Here is a 16,560-nt window from a genome sequence, read left to right on the forward strand (position 1 = left end):
CCGATTGGCTGTCCGCGGGGAGGCCTCCACCAATGGGCACCCGCAGCACTGCGGGGCGGTGCGGCCGGGAGCGCCGGGAGATGGAGTTCCGCGCGTTCCCCTGAGCCCGGAGCCCTGGGGAATGGGAATCCCGATGGAGTCCCGCTCGTTCCCCTGGGCCCGGAGCCCTGGGGAATGGGAATCCCGATGGAGTCCCGCTCGTTCCCCTGGGCCCGGAGCCCTGGGGAATGGGAATCCCAAGGGAGTCCTGCTCGTTCCCCTGGGCCCGGAGCCCTGGGGACGGGATCCCGAGGGAGTGCCGCTCGTTCCCCTGGGCCCGGAGCCCGGGGAATGGGAATCCCGAGGGAGTCCTGCTCGTTCCCCTGGGCCCGGAGCCCGGGGAATGGGAATCCCGATGGAGTCCCGCTCGTTCCCCTGGGCGCGGAGCCCTGGGGACGGGATCCCGATGGAGTCCCGCTCGTTCCCCTGGGCCCGGAGCCCTGGGGACGGGATCCCGAGGGAGTCCCGCTCATTCCCCTGGGCCCGGAGCCCTGGGGACGGGATCCCGAGGGAGTCCCGCTCGTTCCCCTGGGCCCGGGCGGATGGAGTCCCTCACCCCCTCGTCCCGGGGGCTGGGCTCTCGCAGCCCCGCCGAGGGTGCGAAGCAATTGCTGGGCGGTTATCCCCGGCCTTGAGCGGCTGCGGAGGAAGGAGGGAAAGCAGGGGAACGAGGGGAGGGCGGCGGCTGCTCGCTCGTTTTATCTGTCTGTATCTGTCTCTGTCTGTCTCTCTATCGATATCTGTCTATCTGTCTGGCTGTCGTGACTGACGGTGCGATAAGTGCTGCCCTTGGCAGGGTGCACAGGAAACGAAGCAATAATAGAGAAATAAGCAGCTGAGGTGGAGTTTATTGTGTGCACAAAATCTCTGAACTGCTTTGCTTGTATTTCTATTACATTATCACTCATCAGACAAAATGATGATTTTTTTTCCCCCCCAAATCTTGCTTTGCAGCTTTTTGTTTTGTACTTATCTACACATCAGCTAAGAAGTCTTTGGAACATTCATTTAGGGACTAGAACAAGGGAAGAAAAGAAGAGAAAGCCTGGAGTTTTTCTCAATAGTGCACTGTTTATGAAGTCCTGTGAAGCACAGAACATACAAGATGGGTGACAAAAGCAGTGAGATTTCATTCCCTGCTTCACAATGGATTCCCTAAATTAATAGATTTCCATAATACTTGCAGAACTTTAAATAATATAGCCAACCAGACCTGGATCCTGCTTTTTGTCAGAAACAGCAGGTGGCAATATAATTTCAAGCATCTTTTCAAAACTTTGTCATGGAGAAAGTTCATTTAAATTTCTTTTTATTTTTATATTTTGTAAATTATTAGTGTTTGGCTAGGCAAGTGATACGTTCTTTCAAAAAGCTGATAGTAGTTGATTGGTGGTTTCAGAACTTGGGTAGAAAGACAGTTGTGTTCTTTGTAGACAAATCAAGACTATCTACAAAACTTGTCATATATATATGGAATTGGATCTTTCAAAACTGACAAGTCTTTCAGATATTTGATAAAAATACTACACTAAGTAAAATTATTTGGGAAAATAAGCAGATTGTAAATTGTGTAAAAGGACTTCCTACACAGTAAAAAAATCATTGATTCCACTACTGCACACTCGGCTTTATATTATCATGAAGGCTAGATAACTTCTTTTTTGCTTTCAAAGTGCCTTGGGAATGTCATGTGTCATTCATGCATTAAGAAGCAGAAGTCTAAAAATATCCAAAGTCTTTTAACAGAGCTGCAGTTTCCCAAGGAGCCCCTCTGGAATGTTTACTTACTGGAGAAGGACTGCATCGATGTATTTATCAAAGATGGAAAGGAGAATACTCTGTCCCCAGCAGGCAAGTTATCTGTCTTGCACTGAGGGGACATTGTGCACTAATGCAGATAGTACACATTTTAAGGCAGTCTATAAGTTGACGCATTTTCTTAGATGGGCATTGAAATCTTACCTACATGCTGTAATTTAAAATGTTTTTTGAAAACCAACAAAAGACTCTGAAGATGAACCCTGTTCTGTTACACATTTAAAAAATACTGGTTTTTTTCACCCTTCAGTATTTGTTACTATACTCATTGGAACCTTTCAAATTTAAGACAACATTTATTTAGAGACTTTTACTATGGGGTGTATCAGGGAGTGAAACTCCAGCTTTAAGCTGGTTTTATCTTCCCTGTATCTTTTCACAAGACATGAAATTAATTGCCTCCAACTGACATATTTTTTTGTAATATGTGGCTGCAGAACCTACATATTATCATTAGGCATTTTGGTATTTTGGATTGGATTCTTTAGCCATGCTTTCCAAGCTATGGATTACTCTCCATTCATGGCAGTAAGTCTAATTGCATGGACTACATTCTACCTTGTCATGCTTCCATATTATAATTACCTTTAATAGTTTTATTCACTGATTCTTTGCAGAATTTTCATGTGGGCATGAAATACACATAATGGGCAGCATAGGAGATGAAACGAAACATCTGAAGAAATCTAAGGACTGTTTCCCTTACTGCTTGTCCAAAAATATTATTTGCAGTGCTTCTGCCTTTAGAAGGGAGAATAGAGGAGAGAATACTTGTTTCTATAATGTCAGGACTGTTGCAGTGATTGCAGGAAAAGCATTACCAGGCTCTATTTCATTTCCTGATAAAGACCAGGATTCCTAAGTCCTTGATTTATCATTCTAGAGGACTGAATAGAAATGCTTTCAGGCTGCATGCATCTCTCCTTAGGATCATGAAACACTGTACAAGTACTTCAATCACTCATTAATTAAACCTTGTAATAGCTCATAGAAGCAAGGTAAGAGGATAAGATTTCAGTGGGAGGTAGGTGTTATGAAAGCCCCATCAGGTGTCTCTCTTGATCTCCAGACACATAAATACCATTAATATCTGGTTGTAATTGACTTCAGAGAACAAGTCACATTGATTTTTCAATCACTTACTCATGAGAACCCCACTCCAAATGGTTGTATTTGTTTTCTAGGTGGATAAATGGATTGGCACAATGATTAAATTCAGCACTGTTAGTGATGCCTTGTGGAAACTGCAACAATGAGGCTTTGGCCTGGAATTCAGTTTGCAAATGTATTTACAATGTAAATGCAGCAGAGTCCCTCTAGAATACATTTCTTTGGGGCTTGCATATGGAATGTAGCCAGATTTCTGTTTGTCATTGTAGCTGCATGGGCAAGTGTTTTTGAAGTAGTTGAATATGCTGCTAGTGTGGTTTGAGTCCATTAATTTCTGGTTTTGTACTTACTTTTGGAGAAAGGGATTCCCAAACCCTTTCAGAATAATGTGACATTCATAGAAAGTGTATCCTTATACCCTGCAGTGATGGCCAGAAGTCATTATCCTTCCTCTTAATACTTGTATGTAGTTTCTCTACCCAGCCATTGTAGTAAAGTAAATCAGGAGTGTCCTTAAAGTTTCAAATTCATACATAGCTTTCAGGGCTTCTGGAGTTAAATGGGAAACCTAAATAGTTTTGGCCTTGCTTCCAATACATTTTGGATAATGCAAATGGAAGTTTTTAGACTTGTTTCCTTGATTGCTTCCTGCAAAAGCAACACGATGAAGAGTAACTATCAACTGAATGCAATCAAATGCCAGCATGAGATGGTGTTAATCTTCAGCCAGCACACACTTGATGATTAATGGAATGAACGTGTGATCTGTGTGCCAAATAAAGAGTGTAAAATTAAAAAAAAAATCTTTCTTTAAAGAAAATAATTTGCTTTTTGATGTTCCAGTTGATACAGGACTGCATGTTCTGATTCTGAACTATAATTCCAAACAGGGGCTTACATGATGTCCATAAATTATATCTGAAATCATAGATTACTACATACTGAGAAGTTTATAAACACTAGAATATTTCTAAAATATATTCCTCTGTAGCAGAGGAATTCAGTTTCTGAAGCCTGCCTTTGTGGCCAAGAAATGTGCTGGCCATCCATACCATGCTTTTGTTCTCAGTATGGGGTTTTACGCATTTCCTTCCTTCATACAGATGGATTTAAATGATAGCTGTGCTTGAGATTGTGTACATGGGCATTGTGTTTGCATAACCTGTTCTGTGGAGTATTATATTTTATATTCTCAGATATGCACAGTTTAGACCACCAAGAAACATGTAAGGAATGTAAAGAAAATATGTTCTTACTGCATGTATATTATGGAACAACGTTAAACTGGGAGGAGAACCTCGGGAGTAACCAACCCAAATTTATGTAAATTCAAACCTGCAGCAGCATTTTCCTTTCATCACCTGCAAGTCCATGGGTTTGATTGGGCTGCAGTCAGACCGATTGGTGGTAAAAATGGCGATTGCTCCAGCGGAGTTGCACCATATCTGAACAAGAAATCGTAATTCACCCTTGAGATAAACCCTTCAATTGGCTGCTTCAGCTCTATAGCATTTGCCGTAAGTATTTGTGAAGTATTTTGTGTATTTGGGTATCTCATGAACACCTGAGAATGGTAACGTTTGCACTCACCTTCCTTTGTAGGAATTATTCAGAGATTACATAACTGGATCATTCCCAAAAAGGATACTCACTTTTTAAAGCGAGCCTGCTTCAAAAGGACAGGTGTAGTTGCTGCATAGCTGTTTGTGCACAGCCCTTTCAAATTGCACATAGCCATAGTTCTCCTCACAGCCAATTCCTGTACTGTTTCTTCACATGGAAATTTTAACTGAAAAAAAAAAAATCTCAAATCCATCACAAAAATTATTTCAACGTTTATGTGACTAAAAAACATTTCTATGTAGAGTTATGATAGAAGTGGTATAAAGTGTAGAAGTAGAACATACATGGTAAGGCAAAAGGTTATCAAGAAAAGAAGGGATTGTGGTCTAAGTTAAGAACCTGGGGGGCTGCAGATTTTTACCAAGTTTTCTTTCTATATTCTTATTAGCAAGGAAACAAAACCTCATGGTTTTTTACTACAGAGTGACTGTCAAAACATGAAGTTGTCATATTCCTTACAAATATATTTCTCAACAAATGTTGGGAAAGAATAAATTTTGCATCAAAATAACAGTATTTTTTGGTAATGAGGGATTTGAGTGCTATTTATATAATGCTAATATGTAGTGTCACCTTTGGATTTTTAAAATAATTTAATTACAAATTATCAGCTTATTAAGTGGAGATGGATGAGTGTTCCTTTGGACCAATGTATCATCTTTTTGTTCCCCTAAAAATATTTTTGATGTAGTTTATAATTAAACACTATAAAAGCAAGGATTACCACTTAACATTTCATTTTTGTCAGGAAAGCATCTCCTGCAAAATACTTACAAATGAGTCTCTTCTGCAGTCTTGACTGAAATGCATTATGCAGAAATCTGACAACTGCTCAGTACAATTTGCAAGCTGCAGAGAATTCAAAATAGTCTTTGATGTCTAGGCAGAAATTCACTGTACAGCAGGGAGTTTAGATCGGTTCTCTGCATTTTATCAGCCCATGTTGTGTTTAATTAAGACATGGCAAGTGTCTCAGGATTAGCCTTTGACAGCACAGAGTTTTTGCTCCAGGTTAATAAGCCTGATCTTTTTTTCTCCTCTCCCATTTTCCCCCTTCATAAAATTCCAATAGGCTGTAAAATGTACTACTTTTCTTGAAGGATCCTTCTTTTGGATAGAGACATCAAACTGGCACTGGTGAGTTCTTCAGTGTGATGCATAGTAACTGGCCTGTGAACTGACGAGATTTTACTACAAAGCAGATGCAATTAATGTTATAAAATGAATATCTCACAGCAGCTATAAAATAAACATCCGGTACGAGGACTGAAGAAACTGTCCTCACAAGAAATCAATCAGTATGGATTGGAACATACACCAAGGGAAGCTAAGTGAAAAACAAGAACCTTAGCAAGAACAGCAGAAAATAACCAAATAATTGAACTAGTAATGATGTTTGTTTGCAATTGTTATCAAATATTAATGATTTTCTTAAGCTCAGGAAAAACTGTGGTAAATGAAATACTAACAAAGTAAAACTATATTATAGTTTAAAAATTAAGAATGTCGTCTTAAAGATACCAAAGGAGTGGAGAAAAAAGGGAGAAAGTTAAGTCCTCTGCATACAAAAAATAGGTCAAGCCACAGAATTTTTCTGAGCAAGCATTTGATCACTTTCCCTCTCTTCTTTATTCTGCTTCTGTATATATAGACTTTTAAAGTGCAACTTACCTTAAAAAGAAAATGTCCATAAATTAAAAACTCTTAAAATAAAAATATTCAATAAGAAATGTTCATCAGAGCTTGGACAAATCATTATGTAGAGGATATTCTAGGAGAAATCACTGAAGCAATCAAACTTAAACCAGCTGCAGAAATAAAAAAGAAAATTATAGCTTTGGCAAATGCATGCTAGTAATTATATTTCCATCACTTTGTATTATATTGTTTGTCTTCTTGGGATAAGATTCAACTTACTCATTCTGAACCATTCTAGTTGTTAGAACTTGGGCAAAGGGACTGTTCAGAAGAACTGGGGGAAAGTAAAACCATGTGTTCATGCTGTAGTGGATCACATCTGAAAAGTGAAAGGTATGTTCTGAGCTCCTGGGGCTTCTTGCGTTCAATTTTTAAAGCCAATTTTTTCAGGGATTTTAGGGTAGACTCAGCATTGAGTTGCAGAGCTCCCTCACCTTGGAAAGGAGGGCAGGTATGAAGGGGCTTATTTTTGTGAAGGAAATGGAGTCCTGACTGTATGCACAAACAGATTTTTTTTTTCTTCAAACTGAATGTTTTGCATACTTTTTTCAAATTTCTCACTGGGGGCAACTACAGAAATTCTGTGCATGTTAAAATGGTCAGTGAAACAGAAGGTGTAGTAAGTACAAATATTACATTTTAGTGTAACATGACTTAGGAAAATAATTAATATATCATTGTGATGTTTAGGGAATATGGGATTATTTTGTGTATTTAAAAGTTTTGTTGAGATGACCAATCTACATTAAAGTATGTTTGGCTGATAAAAGTAGGGAAGCACATCTGTGGGCCACAGGAAAAAACGAGCTAGCAGACATCTCTAGACCCATTTTCAGATGCTTTTGTATTTTTGTACTTTTGCTACTCTGATTACCAAAAATCTCAAGTATCAGCAGACTGAATATAAAGGTATTTATGCTGAAGGATAAATAGTAGGATTTCTACCAAATTTCCTCATCTCTCCTTTTCTTTTTACACTGCAAACTGTCATTTTCATAGGCATTTCCATATTTCTTGTCTTTCCCTTTATCAGTATTGGTTTCTTCCCAAAATTTCAGCCCAATCTCTTTTCCTTCACCTTTGAACTGTACATTTAATTGGATTCACACTTATGTTTGGAGGGAGGAGTGATAAATTGTTGCAAACATCACCTGCTGCATTATATGGAGTTAGAATATGAAGGAAAATGTTGTATATATAGTTAGCACTATTTTCTGTTTGGTTCCATGGGGTTTTTTTGTTTGGTTGATCATTTATTTCTTATGGTTGTTGCTAGAGTATTTAACCTAAATGTAAAAATAATTTACATTTTTATGTTTATTAATTATTATTAACAAAAATAATAATAATTTTTAAAAAAATGTCATTTTCTTTGTCATTTTGGTAGTCCCCAGTAGGTGTATGACAATTTCTGTTGGGAAAGCAGAATTTTATATGCATTTTCCAAAGATACTGTTAACATTATAGGTTAGATGTCATAGTTAACTTAATTAGTACAGCGTCATAAATGCTCCCAAATGGAAAGCTTTATTATGATTTTGCCTTCCCTCCTTCAGAATTTGACAGTTGTAATTAGAGTTGGCAATAGGTAAAACTTCATTGACTTCTGTAGATTTATGAACTATGCCCTAAAAGTTCCACTTCCAGAAATTCCTTGGATTTCTTTCATATTTTGTGCAGTACTTTGGAGATCTTTGTCTGGCTAGATCATGCATAAAAAAAGATAACCAGAACAATAATTGCAGATTCAGCTCTGATTGAATCTGACTTGAATCTGAAGAAATAATTGCAGAAATTGATTTGGTTAAAAACCATCAACTATACTGAATCCTCCCGCCTGTTAAATTTAACAATAAAAAAAAGAACTTTTAGAATTGGAAATATTTTGCTTTTATGCTTGTGCCTTGTTTTTAACTGTCCAAAACTTAGCTGAAACAGAAAATGCAGCATAATGGAGATTTAACAAAAAAGAAAAGAATGAACTACGCTAATGTAATGCTTTCTGTCATCTTTTGTACGAGTGTCCCATTTTGTCAAGTTTTCTAAGCAAAGCTCTTTAATTGTAATTTGCTTCTTAAACCAAGTTAGGCTTGATCTTGGATATATTTCAAAATAATTTTAATAAATCTCAACAAATGCTACTTGCTGAGTATTATCATTTTCATTAGTGCTTTAGACTTTCTGAGCATGTAAATTAATTTAGTTGTAGTCCTTATCAGTCTTTGAAGAGAATGTTAATTATATCTGGCAATAATTGTTTTGCACAAAACTGGGAAATCAGCCTGGATCTCTTGAATGTTTATGATTCAATCCCACTGCATGAGTAAGCTTTGCCAACTGTTTTGTTTTTACAAGTAAAGCTTTATATATGTGGGGGTGTGTGTACACACTCATACATATATTAAATATATATAAATATGTGGAGTTCTTACAAGCATACTTACCCATCAGTATAAGTATTTACGGTATTTCTTTTCTGCTTGTTCTAAAAGCTTCACACTGTTGTATTAGATAAGCTTTACTAGAAACAGATTGGGACACCACTAATTCAGGATATTCTTTTTGAACAGGGAAAGGAGCTTTATTAATAAAAGGAGATAAAACTGTTGTGCCATGGCTTTTAAAAATGTTCTGTGCTTCTTCAAACAATTACTGCCTGATATAATTAACATTCTCTTCAAAGAAAAATCGCTTACCTGGCTCCTACAGGATGAGCCTGAAGGTGGTGATGACAAGCATGACATGGAACCATCTCGTTCTTACTGGAGGTCAGGTCAGGATGGAGTTCCTTCTGCAGGGGCTTTTCTGTCCTGCTGTAATGCAAGTGCACAGCTGATAGTGCTGCTCTATTAGGTTCTGGAACAAATGAAATCTGCCAGCCATTATTCCAGTGTCTACAAGTAATTGCTTCATACTTGCACAAATCTTCATAAAAAGTTACCAGTTTCTGAGAGGGAGTTCTGTAGTGTTGTGCCATACCTAGGTTTTTAATTGAGTATGCTTTCACAACATGGGTAATTCAGAAACGTATATTACTGCATCATAAGAATGAGCTGAATTCTATCACTTTTATATACACTAAGTTGAAAATAACTGGGGTTTAAAAGGATTATTGCCAGACTGATGAACAGAAAAGGATTTCAGGAAAGGAATCCGTATCTGGAAAGCTGCAAGGGTGGAGGCTGCGCACTGACACAGTAATGGCCATTTATGTTTCTAACAGTGATTACAAATATTATCCCTGAAATTATGGATGATTATTCTTAGTCAATTGTATGTTTGTGAGTGCTTTTTGACTTATCTTTTGGGAGTTAAATTACAGACCTAGATATACTGTGTGTTACTACTGTCCTGTCAGAAATGCCCAAGTGGAATTTCCAAAGATAGACGGTGAAACTGCCCTATGGCCAGGAGCTCAAACACATTGATTGCTATTGCTGGATGATTGGTGTGTAACCTCTTCCCTCCCTACTTACTTACTTTTCAATTTGCAAAAAAAAGATCAGTATTAATAAACACTTTGATAAGGTTTTTTCTTCAAATGTGTTAGATTATGCCCTAAGTGGCATCTTCCTTTCGTAGCATGTACACTGCTTTTGTTTCCAGTAACACAGAAAAATGCAGTTTCATCTCATCTCTATGGCTACATGGCATTATGCAATGTGACTCTTGAAAAATTGTAATTTAATTTTTTTCAAGGTAAATAAATTCTTTTTTTCAGTCTCAGGGAGAAGTAAAATACTGAAAATAATAGTATTTGAAAGGCTACACGGTTGTTTATGTGTATGATATATAATATTTTGTAAATGATTTAAATAATAGGCAAATTGAAGGACTGAAGCTTTGCATAAAAGCTTCTCTGTAAGTGATTCTTTACCTAGGCCTTGCTGTATACACATCACCCCTGATAGCTGCAGTATAGAAGGGATGGCTTTCCAAATGATCTCTCCCTTTCTGTATATATACATATATAGAGAGAGATAATACATGGAAGGGAGCTGTTGCCTATGTGTCTTTTTTGATTTTCTCATTTGTCTCTCTTTTTAAATTTGTCTTTTTCCCTAATAAAAAGGAGTTACTGTTTTTTCTTTCTGTCATGCTAAGGAAATCAACAACATAGAACACTCGAGATCTTTCTCATGACCTCTTATACCTGTGAAGTTTGAATAAGCCAAATAACACCACTGTGGTATTAAACTAAATTTTAAGGCCACTTGGGAGATCATAAAATGCTTACACATTTAACTCTTGGCTTGGTCAATGAAAAGAAGATGATGTCTGTGACAATTACAACTTTTTGTCGTGGGTGCAAAATTTAAAAAAAAAGGGAGAAAGATAGGGGCAGTGGGACTGTTGACTACCTCAATAAGCTGCTGAGCAATTTATGAGTAACTGATTTATGAGAGTTCAAAATACATTCACAAGCTCAAAATACATTCTACAGGTGCTTCAGAAACAGAGCTATTTCTGTCTCCTAATAAGTATGATGTGGCCGTGAAGACTTTCTATTCCCTCCATCCATCTGTGTTCTACATGTTCTACACCCATCTGTCATACTTTATCCCTGTTTAGATTGAAAAGGTTTCTGATTTATGCAGTGTTTGTATTTACAAACTAAACAACCAATAGGCTGCATGTGACAGAAGCTGTGGGACCCGTGGATCTCAGCCCTTGGCAGGAGGGCCCCTCTTACAAGAGGCCATTTTTGTTCTTCTTGTTGTTAAATTCTGGTCTCTAATGCTTATCACGAAATAACAAGGAAAAAACACAGTTGCACTCTACTGTCCTTAGGACACTCCACCTCTCTATAATAACAGGTCATCAAAAGGATGTCTGGAAACAACTGAGTGACCAGAATGGTAATACTTCTTAAAATATAAGTCAGGTTTATCAATTAATAGATACTTTTTCCTGTAATGACAAAGCCAAATATCTGTTTTAGTATATAACACATAGATGCTCTGTAGCCTTTGATGTGCCTTTAATTTGACACAAATTGAATTTTTAACTAAAATTACATGAGCATTCATTTTAAATTTAAAAATGCTATTTGAGCTACTGTAAATACAACCAGTCAATTGTATGTCAGCACTTTAAAGGTAAGAATTGTTCCTGTTTCCTAGAGAGATATGTATTTATTATAAAGAATAATTTAGATATATGCTTACTCAAATTATGACTAATGAACAAGTTGAAACCGCAAATAAATAAGTTGGGAAATATAAAAATAGCTCAGAAGTATCCTGTGTTTCTGTAAAATGTGGTTGCATCAGGAGAGCAGCAGAGGGAACAGCATATAAAAATGAAAACAATGTTTTGACAATTTATGGGGGTTTTGGATAGCTTTCCTTCAAAATCAGACCATCAAAAGACCATGTATTATGGAAAGCTGGATATAACGTTGAGATATTCAGTAAAATGAATGAATCTTTAGTTTATGTTTCTGCAATAAAAAATAGCACTGATAGTGCTAGAATAGTGCCAAGGAAACAGTCTGGTTTTTGAGAACAGGAACTATGCAATTTTAGGGATACTGGTCCACCTTGGGTTCTACTGTAAGAAGAAAAATAGAAATCTGAGGGCTAAATTCATCAAAACCTGACTACCAGAGGTTATTTGTGTAGGCATCATCATCCCTGTACTTGAGGTGTGGACCATTGCTGGACTTGGGCTTATAAAAAGTACTTCATCAGTTACTCGGTAGCTTTCACTTGTTCTTCCGGTATCTAGTCCAAAACGACAGCCATAATTCCATTGCAACATGGAGTTTTATTCTTTGACAAATAAAAATTCTAACGATTGCAGTACTTTATTCTGATCTTTCCCCCATCTCTCTTATCTTCCTTAGGTTTTTTCCCTCTACTTGTATGTGTCTTAGTCATTTCTACACCTCTGAAAGTGTTCTGCATTCCAAGCTAATCTGCCAAAAGCATCTCTAAGAGCCACGCTAATTATATGGGTGGGTTTGGTGACCGCAGCTTAAATTTCAAATGGCAATATGCAGATCTTGAATATTTTCTGTTCTATATCAGAACTGCATGATTTTGGAACACCTCAGTTTGAGCTTCAGTAGCGTACAGGATTTGTCTTTTAATAACTTAGTGTAGGAGAACTGCAGTAGCCCAGCCGTCTGCTTTATGCTGAACTCTCTGAAGCAGCCAATTTTATCTTCCAGAACGTGGCTGCTGCACGCTGGGTGCATGCTGCACATGCTGGGTGCTGATTGCAAGTATTATCTTAAGAGAATCACTTCTCAATATTTAAGAACATGACTCTTCTTTCAAAGGCATGATTTTGGGCCTTTCTACCCCTGCTGGCTTCATCTCACCAGGAGCTACCTGTCAAATACCATCCTTCAGTTCTACAGCTGTGCCTTTGCTGCTGTGTTGTATTTATCAAAAAAAAAAAAAAAATTGGGAGAAAGAAGAGGACTATTAAAGAAACAACAACCTGCAGCTTCTTAAGAAACAAAGAAAGGAGCCTGGCAAGAAAAAGAAAACCTGTGCTGGAGTGCAACTAGAGTCAAAAGGGCCTGAAACCAAGATTCAGAGCCTTTGGGTACCCTAATCTGCTTTATAGAGAGCTCATGGAAATTGAATGCAGGTAGGAGCCTTGCAAGAGGAAGTGTAACCAGAATATTTCTGCCAGGCATTTCCTTGCCTGCCAACCCTTTGTGTTAGCAGGTGTGACAGGGAGGTTTAGTAATGGGTGTGCTCAACAGGCACAATAAGAGCTCTTGGAGATGTGGGGGGTTTATGTGCTCACAACCTGAACTCACCTTATGCTCCTGAGTACCTGCTGCTGTACCAAACTAAATCCTTCCTAAGCCTGATCTTCTTCCTTCACTTATGTTCCTTATAATACATTGTGAATCAACATAATCTCTGCTCTGTAAGAGAAGTGCTATTTCACTCAATTAATATAATTGTAAATTATTGTAAATGAAATAACTGTCAGCTTCCAAAATACTTCACTTTCTCTAGTTATGCTCCCATATTCCCATCTTTTCTTCTCATTAAAAAACACAAAGTAGTTTAGATTACCTTTTATTTCTAAATTAACCCTTCTGTTTGTCATAGGCCATGGAAATATTTAGGATCCTAAAATTGCAACTGAGCCTTAACATCCAAACCATGAATCCAATTAGCTGCATGAAAGAAGCAGACAAAATATTTCCAGTGAGATAAGTTTCTGCAGGGAGGTAATATGTTTTCTTAGACCAATTGCTGTAGCTGCAAAATATTTCTGCTAATCTTCAAGTGTACTCCTCTTCATGGCTGCTTGGTCAAGGTATTAAAAAAATTAATGCAGGAAATAAAAATACATATTTGAAAATTGAAAATACATTTAAATAAGGTGCAGAGAAATTTAAGTAGGCGTAAATAAGATGCAGAGAAACGTTATTTAAAATACTGGTGCTGTTACTTCTGTCTCCTGTTTTATCCCAATGTCTCTCTTGTTCTTAATTCATGTTAAAGATGGTCATATGCAGCTCTCACACAGCAGTAGCAGCACAGTCTGCTCAGAGATCAAGAAATCATGCTCTGTATTGTAGTCTGATCTTTCATGGTTTATAAAATCTTTTTAACTGAGCTATACTCAAGTGATTAATGCATTTATCCTTCCCTTCACGGTGGCTGCTGCTGTAACATACGGTTTGCCTGTCTCTCTTGTGCCATATATATTCACTTTCTGATTGCCCTTAAGATTTCAGGATAAATTCAGTACTGCATGGCAAAATACTGCTTTACCCAACATGAAAAATCTTTTTGTTTAGAGTCAATAGTTCACTTCTGTATAGGTGTCTGACATCCTGAAGGAGCAAAAAAAAATAGAAATAAGCTATATTTGTGAGGTTTTCCATTGCTTTTCTCTTACCTTCTCCGTGGCTGATAAATGTAGTGAAGTTTTTCATTGCATTGCTTCCTCTAGCTTGTAATTTAACAGAAGAGTTTTACCAATACTTCTATTTGTTTCTGTTGCCTGGCTTTTTCTGGGAGTTCTAAATCTGCTTCTCATAATTTCTATATTGCTTCAGTATAGATAATGGTTTTCTTCTGCTTTTTTTCACATCTGCCAAAAGAATGCTCTATGCCAATGCATTGACAGTAGCGTACATATTTCTTCACCCTTAAAGGTGAGTGAAGGATACAATAACAATTGTTTATAGACTTCATTTTTCTTCCTGTGTTTTCAGGTGTATTATTTTTCAGCTAATTCAATTAAGTTTTCTTCCCAAGATTATGTCTAAATGGACAGAAACTTATGGGCAAATTAAGGTTGCTATGGTATATTTAATCCATAACCAGAACTGATTGGAAACAACCCCCCCAAATTATTATTTATTTCTACCAAGCTTAAAGTTTGACACATTCCTGTTGTGTTTTTGTTTATTTGTAATTTTTTAATTTGACTCTCCCAATAAAGTCAACTAAACAGTGAGAAAGTTCACAAAAATAGACAAAATAAATTAGTAATAATCACAGATGGATTTATTTTTTTCTCTAAACAATACTTTCTCAAGTGGTAAAAACAAAAACCCCTTGAATTTGCAAGAACTTCATTACGAGAGCCACCTTTTCTCTCATGGCACAGTTACACCCCAGGCACAGTCATGCTCACGAATTGCACACACTGAGTCTTGCTGTCCACTAGAAATAGAAGTGCCAGACTGGCAGGGAGGAATTCCTGTACTTTAGCAGCCATTTCATAACCAGTTGTAGGGAAATGTTATATAATGTCAAGCTGACAATTAACAATATTTCTCCCTTTCTGTTTTAACTTGTGAGCCTTCTCTCTTTTTTTTTTCTCAATATAGCTTAATAAAGAAATAAAAATTCATAAAGAAATAAAAATTTATCAGTTGATAAAAGGATATTTTAAAGCCTACATTTTAAAGCCTATATTTAATCTTTCTTCAGTTTTAATTTCTTCTTAATATTTAATCTTTCTTCAATTTTAAAGACCAGAACTTAAGTGAAGTAGTTAGAATTGCTTGTGCTATTTGTTATTCTGTGTCACAGCACTGACAATCTCAATGACAAAATGGATATCCAAAGGTAATGAGATCCTGTCATGAGTAAAATGGGACAACAAAGTTAAGATTACTCCAGTGAAGATTATGGAATATGTGACAACTGTCTGGTTACTGAAATGTAGGATTCCTTGTCTAGCCTTAGGTTGTACACGAAGCAAAAACTACATTAGTAAAGATAGAAATCTAACATTCTTGTGTTCTCTAGATTGGGTTTTTTTTTTGCATAGTACCACAAAAGTTTTGGATGAACCACAAAAGCAGGAAAAGTGTTTTCTTCTTAAAGGCTCTGGGACTTTGTAGCAAAGAAGACTTCAAGATTGAGACAATCTGAATCTTTGTATCATAAGGGGTTTTTTTTACTGTGAAATTTGTGGAGGGTTTTCATATTTGCAAGCAGAAGAGTATTAGTATATGTGTAAAAGCACCTATAAAAAACCCACGTTGTAAATTGTTTAAATTAATATATAGAATAAATCCAATTTAATTCCCCATAAATGTACTTTGTGTAATCCTGTGAAGTATTATAAAGTGGATATAATGTATTAACCTCTCAAAACAGTCTATAATTGTCTTCAGTGTGTCTATATACAGTAACAGATGGGAGACTATCAAGTCACCTTGTTATAAACCTAACGGTATTGTGAAGCTCACAACTGCTATGTCAGGTCAGTTATTAGCTAATAACTAACTTTGTGGGAGCTGGAGTGCCCATCTATGGTCATGTGTTTTGTATCTCTTGTTATTCAGTTGGACATGCAGCTCCTCAACAGAATCCACAGTGAGCACAAAAGCAGGGAAGCAGCTGCAGGTTCATTGTCAGTTTCGAAGCAGCCATACAAGGCTACTATTTTTAATTATTTTCACATTGTTCCTGAATTTGGTTGATCTAATATGGCCCTACTCACTGCAGAAATTTGGTTCCATTGAGGAATGCTGTGGTGGATAGAGTTTAGCTCCCCCACTCAGGTAGTTTTGTTGCTGCCCCAGCACTCCCACCATGTGATTCAGGCAGTACCTCAGGCTTCAATACTCAGCTGGTTAAAATTGGAGGAGATTGTGCTGCCAATAAAAGGTTCCCTCACTGAATGACTGCCCTGTAGTTCTGCTGGGGAAAGGTGATGGGCTGGGGGTGAATAGTCCAACAATCCTACTGTTTGTACCAGCTAAGTTTGCTGTAGAGGCTGACATCATTAGCAGGGAAAGGGATGTGTTTTCTGCAACTGGAGAACTGGAGA

The sequence above is a fragment of the Sylvia atricapilla genome, chromosome 11, assembly GCF_009819655.1.
Source record: "Sylvia atricapilla isolate bSylAtr1 chromosome 11, bSylAtr1.pri, whole genome shotgun sequence".
Taxonomy (NCBI): Eukaryota; Metazoa; Chordata; class Aves; order Passeriformes; family Sylviidae; genus Sylvia; species Sylvia atricapilla.